The sequence below is a fragment of the Narcine bancroftii genome, chromosome 2 (genome assembly GCF_036971445.1).
Source record: "Narcine bancroftii isolate sNarBan1 chromosome 2, sNarBan1.hap1, whole genome shotgun sequence".
In the NCBI taxonomy this organism is placed as follows: Eukaryota; Metazoa; Chordata; class Chondrichthyes; order Torpediniformes; family Narcinidae; genus Narcine; species Narcine bancroftii.
The window spans coordinates 278440422-278447698 of NC_091470.1; the positions used below are offsets into that span (position 1 = coordinate 278440422).

General features: G+C 51.7%; 1 protein-coding gene across 1 annotated transcript in view; it reads right to left on the bottom strand.

Annotated features, from left to right (window-relative positions):
* The window catches only part of LOC138755307 (thioredoxin domain-containing protein 3 homolog), a 104239-nt gene extending 98279 nt beyond the window's left edge, over nt 1-5960 (bottom strand). Inside the window, exon 1 of the mRNA XM_069921067.1 lies at nt 5859-5960. The gene's annotated coding sequence lies outside the window, so the exon portion shown is untranslated. The remainder of the gene's footprint in view (nt 1-5858) is intronic.
* Between the last annotated feature and the right edge of the window lie 1317 nt (nt 5961-7277).

A 7277-nucleotide genomic window follows, 5' to 3' on the forward strand; every position in this document is an offset into this window, starting at 1 on the left:
TAGACTAGATTAGAGGAAGTTAAGTAAGTGCTGAGTAGGGATGAATTCCGATAAGAGTGCGAGGAAGGGTTACGCAAGTATAATAGAATAAGATAGTGATGGAAAGAATTAGCAAGTTCTGCACATAGTAAGTCCTGGGGGTTGAGATGTGTGAATAAGGACAAAGGCAGATTCATGAATAAGGACAATGACATGATGGGACCCAGACAGGATACCCCATGGTCTTTCAAGTTTACAGAATGCACGTAGGCAGACAGAATTACCAAATGCCAAACCAATCCAGGAGGCAGAAGAATGTTAAGGGGGGGGAGGGTACCTCTTCTTCTTCTTTGGCTTGGCTTCGCGGACGAAGATTTATGGAGGGGGTAAATGTCCACGTCAGCTGCAGGCTCGTTTGTGGCTGACAAGTCCGAGCGGGACAGGCAGACACGGTTGCAGTGGTTGCAAGGGAAAATTGGTTCGTTGGGGTTGGGTGTTGGGTTTTTCCTCCTTTGTCTTTTGTCAGTGAGGTGGGCTCTGCGGTCTTCTTCAAAGGAGGTTATTGCGCGCCAAACTGTGAGGCGCCAAGATGAACGGTTTGAGACGATATCAGCCCACTGGCGGTGGTCAATGTGGCAGGCACCAAGAGATTTCTTTAGGCAGTCCTTGTACCTCTTCTTTGGTGCACCTCTGTCACGGTGGCCAGTGGAGAGCTCGCCATATAACATGATCTTGGGAATGCGATGGTCCTCCATTCTGGAGACGTGACCCACCCAGCGCAGCTGGATCTTCAGCAGCGTGGACTCGATGCTGTCGGCCTCTGCCATCTCGAGTACTTCGACGTTAGGGATGAAGTCGCTCCAATGAATGTTGAGGATGGAGTGGAGACAACACTGGTGGAAGCGTTCTAGGAGCTGTAGGTGATGCCGGTAGAGGACCCATGATTCGGAGCCGAACAGGAGTGTGGGTATGACAACGGCTCTGTATACGCTTATCTTTGTGAGGTTTTTCAGTTGGTTGTTTTTCCAGACTCTTTTGTGTAGTCTTCCAAAGGCGCTATTTGCCTTGGCGAGTCTGTTGTCTATCTCGTTGTCGATCCTTGCATCTGATGATATGGTGCAGCCGAGATAGGTAAACTGGTTGACCGTTTTGAGTTTTGTGTGCCCGATGGAGATGTGGGGGGGCTGGTAGTCATGGTGGGGAGCTGGCTGATGGAGGACCTTAGTTTTCTTCAGGCTGACTTCCAGGCCAAACATTTTGGCAGTTTCCGCAAAACAGGACGTCAAGCGCTGAAGAGCTGGCTCTGAATGGGCAACTAAAGCGGCATCGTCTGCAAAGAGTAGTTCACGGACAAGTTTCTCTTGTGTCTTGGTGTGAGCTTGCAGGCGCCTCAGATTGAAGAGACTGCCATCCGTGCGGTACCGGATGTAAACAGCGTCTTCATTGTTGAGGTCTTTCATGGCTTGGTTCAGCCTCATGCTGAAGAAGATTGAAAAGAGGGTTGGTGCGAGAATGCAGCCTTGCTTCACGCCATTGTTAGTGGAGAAGGGTTCAGAGAGCTCATTGCTGTATCTGACCCGACCTTGTTGGTTTTCGTGCAGTTGGATAACCATGTTGAGGAACTTTGGGGGGGCATCCGATGTGCTCTACTATTTGCCAAAGCCCTTTCCTGCTCACGGTGTCGAAGGCTTTTGTGAGGTCAACAAAGGTGATGTAGAGTCCTTTGTTTTGTTCTCTGCACTTTTCTTGGAGCTGTCTGAGGGCAAAGACCATGTCAGTAGTTCCTCTGTTTGCGCGAAAGCCGCACTGTGATTCTGGGAGAATATTCTCGGCGACACTAGGTATTATTCTATTTAGGAGAATCCTAGCGAAGATTTTGCCTGCAATGGAGAGCAGCGCGATTCCCCTGTAGTTTGAGCAGTCTGACTTCTTGCCTTTGTTTTTGTACAGGGTGATGATGATGGCATCACGAAGGTCCTGAGGCAGTTTTCCTTGGTCCCAACAAAGCTTGAAAAACTCATGCAGTTTGACATGCAGAGTTTTGCTGCCAGCCTTCCAGACCTCTGGGGGGATTCCATCCATACCTGCTGCTTTGCCACTTTTCAGTTGTTCAATTGCCTTATATGTCTCATCCTGGGTGAGGACCTCATCCAGCTCTAGCCTTAGGGGCTGTTGAGGGAGCTGGAGCAGGGCGGAATCTTGGACTGAGCGGTTGGGACTGAAAAGAGATTGGAAGTGTTCTGACCATCGGTTGAGGATGGAGATCTTGTCGCTGAGGAGGACTTTGCCGTCTGAGCTGCGCAACGGGTTTTGGACTTGGGGTGAGGGGCCGTACACAGCCTTTAGAGCCTCGTAAAAACCTCTGAAGTCGCCAATGTCCGCGCTGAGCTGGGTTCGCTTGGCGAGGCTAGTCCACCACTCATTTTGGATCTCCCGGAGTTTGCGCTGAAGATGGCTGCATGCGCGACGGAAGGCTTGTTTCTTCTCTGGACAGGACGGCTTTGTAAGGTGAGCCTGGTGGGCAGCTCGCTTCTTTGCCAGCAGCTCCTGGATTTCCTGGCTGTTATCGTCGAACCAGTCCTTGTTTTTCCTGGAGGAGAAGCCCAGAACCTCTTCAGTATGGTAGTCTTCAGCTGTTCCCAGAGGGTTTCAGGGGACGAGTCCGTGAGGCGGATTGCATCCTCGAGCTTTGCTTTGAGGTTTGCCTGGAAGTTTCTTCTCACTTCGTCTGACTACAGGTTTCCAACATTGAACCTCTTTCTGGGGTCTTTACTGTTCCTGGGCTTTAGCTTGAAGTGAAGGTTGAGCTTGCAGCGAACCAGCCGGTGGTCAGTGTGGCATCCGCGCTGGGCATGACCCTGGTGTGGAGCACATCTCGTTTGTCTCTTTCTCGCACCAGGACGTAGTCCAGGAGGTGCCAGTGTTTGGATCGGGGATGCATCCAGGCTGTCCCTCTGCTGAAAAAGGGTGTCTGTAATGACAAGCCGCTGTTCTGCGCAGAGCTCCAACAGGAGGCGCCCATTGTCGTTGCACCTGCCGACCCCATGCTTGCCCAGGATTCCTGGCCAGGTTTCTGAGTCTTTGCAGACGCGAGCGTTGAAGTCGCCAAGGATGACAACCTTGTCGACTGTAGGGGTGCGTTGAATGAGGTTGCACAGGTCAGTGTAGAACTTGTCCTTTTCTGCTGGTTCCGCCTGGAGGGTTGGAGCATAGACACTGATGAGGGTGATGTGACGCTTGTTCTGAAGGGGGAGTCGCATGGACATGATCCGGTCCAAGTGGCCTGTCGGGAGGTTTTCGAGTTTGGAGGCAATGGAGTTCTTGACCATGAAGCCTACACCAGATAGGCGTCATTCATCCAAAGGCTTGCCAGACCAGTAGAGTGTGTAGCCCGCGCCACTATCTTGAAGGCTGCCTACATCTGCCAGGCGGACTTCACTGAGAGCGGCTATGTTGATGTCAAGTCTGAGGAGTTCATGTGCAATGAGGGCAGACTGACGTTAAGGTCGGTGGCTGTCAGCCTTGTCTAGCATGGTTCTGATGTTCCAGCGTGCTAGCTTGAGTTTGTGAGCATCTTTTGAGGGGGAGGACGTGGAGGGGGAGGACGTGGAGGGGGAGGACGTGGAGGGGGAGGACGTGGAGGGGGAGGACGTGGAGGGGGAGGACGTGGAGGGGGAGGACGTGGAGGGGGAGGACGTGGAGGGGGAGGACGTGGAGGGGGAGGACGTGGAGGGGGAGGACGTGGAGGGGGAGGACGTGGAGGGGGAGGACGTGGAGGGGGAGGACGTGGAGGGGGAGGACGTGGAGGGGGAGGACGTGGAGGGGGAGGACGTGGAGGGGGAGGACGTGGAGGGGGAGGACGTGGAGGGGGAGGACGTGGAGGGGGAGGACGTGGAGGGGGAGGACGTGGAGGGGGAGGACGTGGAGGGGGAGGACGTGGAGGGGGAGGACGTGGACCTGTCCTCGGGCCTGCGCAAAGGAGCTTTTAGGTGGAGTGCAGTGCGCGCAGTACTGGCCCCACCCTTTACACCCATGGTTTGTGTGCCGTGGCCAAGCAAGGTGGGACGTGGCAGCGAGGTCCTTGGGTCGTAGGTTTTATATCGGAGTGGCCTTCTCCTATGCAAGTTTCTTACCCGGGCTGGAGGGGTCTGCCTCCCCTCCTAGGTCGGTCCATACTGCCCAGACCGGGGCCAAGGCCGCCGCTGCTTTCCCTGTGCCCGGACTGGGGCCGCCGCCTCCAACTTTCTGCCCGGACCGGGGCCTCCGCCTGCCTCACTCGACCGAGGCCAGGGTCACCGCCTCCCCTTTGCTCTTGCCCGGATCGGGGCCGCCGCTGCTTTCCCTGTGCCCGGACTGGGGCCGCCGCCTCCAACTTTCTGCCCGGACCGGGGCCTCCGCCTGCCTCACTCGACCGAGGCCACCGCCTCCTCTTTGCTCTTGCCCGGATCGGGGCTGTCGCCACCTACCCTCTGCCCGGACCGGGGCCGCCGCCTCCAACTTTCTGCCCGGACCGGGGCCTCCGCCTGCCTCTTATAAAGCTTCAATATTTCCTTTTTGCTTTTAATATTCTAGTCCACTTGAAATTAATTGCATTTGCCTTCCTCACCACCAACTCTACACTGAAATGAACTGTATAAAAGTTGGGTGAGCCCAAGTATGTGTGTGTATTCCCATGGTCAGGGGAAGCACCCAACTATGCACTGTTTTACAATAAATGTTCTTTGTTCTAAATTTTCGTCTCGAGCAAAATCTGTGAAGGTACTTTTGTTTCTCACACAACCTTGTATGAAGATTAGACCAGTTATTGAATCCACTTGTTGATAATGCACTGGTTGTGTTCTTACTAAAAAGTTTATAATAAAAGCAATAAATTCTATCAGCAGACTTTCAACAGACTCCCCATTTGAAAGTTTCCTCTTACAGTGAAACTTTGAAAAACACAATCCCTTTTCATTTTTTTAAACTTTATTTATTTGTTCAAAAAAATATGACATATACAGCAATTAAACATGAACTTTTTTTAAAATACACTATCTCAATCTCATTAAAGTACAAGTTCTCTTATTGATTAGCCTATAGCCTGTTTTGTTCATGATAATAATAAGAGATGCTTCATCAGCTCCGGAATACATCTATCTTACTGGGTCAAATGAATACGAAACATGGAATTTTGGGCTCAGGAGACAAAGGAGGCCTATAGACAGTAGTTTAATCGAAGACATATTTCCTAAAAATATTTCACTGAGATAATACGATCAATTAAGGGCAATAACTTCACTGACAAATCCCTCAGTTTATAAGGCCTATAGTATGATTTTCTTACCAGTTTAAACGAAGTCCGTCAGTGTTCTCTGCTCAAAGCCTGGGCTCAAACACGTGCGCGGTGCCCAATGTGGTCAAATAGGCTTAAAACCGGCCCTGACAGAGTTCTGGTCATTCATGAGTGAACGAACTCTGCCGGGAGGTCAGGAGACTCTTCCTAAAGATCGCGGGGTTTTATCTTCAGGAAGAGTCTCCGTTCACTCAAGTCTATGTAAAAGAAACTAGAACGAGTATAACTTGCAACCGTGCCCGACCCCCCCACCACCCTTGACTCCAAGTATGGTCGTGCGCGATATTGCATTGCATGGATGACTTCCTTTAGCATTGTCCGAGTGACGACGTGGTCCCAATTTGCCCGGGATTGTGATCATTAATATCCGCAGTGGAAGATTATGTCACCTCAATGCTGTGCGGTAACGTGTCGCTCGTCCTCATTCCCCTGCTGTCGGTTGTTGTGAGAGTTATTATTGCAAATTATTGAAGGTTTACTCTGAGTAAATACCTCCCGGAGGGTAGTTTAAGTCAACATTTGCAATATAATTTGCGTACATCAATACCTGTTCTAGGAGAAAGAAATGGTATTGAAATGGGTTCTGTGAGGGGGAGGATCAACCGGTTGCCACCCGCTCGCGTCGGCCTTTCAAAAACGATTGGATCAGATGATGCCGGCAGGATCACGTGAGCGGCGGGTGTTACATCACGTGATACGTCCGCGCGTTCCCCCCCCAACCCGCGACTGCGTACTCCGACCTCGCTGGAGAGCTGGTGGATTTTCGTGTGACCTCTTTATTTGCGAGTACGAGATTGAAGTGGCGCTGGTTTTCCAGGTTCTGATTGGTGTTTGGGAGGCGTCTCAACGTTGAATGGAGAGTAACTAAATGTTGAAGGAACTCCCATCGGGCTTACAAAACTCAAATCGGTCAACCAGTTTACCTATCTCGGCTGCACCATTTCATCGGATGCAAGGATCGACAATGAGATAGACAACAGACGCGCCAAGGCAAATAGTGCCTTTGGAAGACTACACAAAAGAGTCTGGAAGAACAACCAACTGAAAAACCTCACAAAGATCAATCAGCGTGTACAGAGCTGTTGTCATACCCACACTACTGTTCGGATCCGAATCATGGGTCCTTTACCGGCATCACCTACGGCTCCTAGAACGCTTCCACCAGCGTTGTCTCCGCACCATCCTCAACATTCATTGGAGCGGCTTCATCTCCAACATCGAAGTACTCGAGATGGCAGAGGCCGACAGCATCGAATCCACGCTGTTGAAGATCAAACTGCGCTGGGTAGGTCACGTCTCCAGAATGGAGGACCATCGCCTTCCCAAGATCGTGTTCTATGGCCACTGAGACAGAGGTGCACCAAAGAAGAGGTACAAGGGCTGCCTAAAGAAATCTCTTGGTGTCTGCCACATTGACCATCGCCAGTGGACTGATATCGCCTCAAACCGTGCATCTTGGCGCCTCACAGTTTGGCGGGCAGCAACCTCCTTTGAAGAAGACCACAGAGCCCACCTCACTGTCAAAAGACAAAGGAGGAAAAACCCAACACCCAACCCCAACCAACCAATTTTCCCTTGCAACCGCTGCAACCGTGTCTGCCTGTCCCGCATCGGACTTGTCAGCCACAAACGAGCCTGCAGCTGACGTGGACATTACCCCTCCATAAATCTTCGTCCGCGAAGCCAAGCCAAAGAAATGTTGGAGGAACTGCAGACGCTGGGCTCTGAAGCAAAGCACCCTCGGCTCGACGAACTCAGCCTGTCGGGAAGTCTCAGTGGGAGAAATAATGGTCGTCGTTTAGGATCAAAACTGGCGATGTGGGAAGAGAAGCTCGGGCTGGGAGGGAAGTCAGAGACGCATGTGGATTGGTAACCCATGGAGAGGTGCAGTATGCTGGAAGAAGCAGGACGCGGGGAGGTGGAGGAAATGAATTATACAGAGTGGAGTGATTAAAATAAAGGTTCT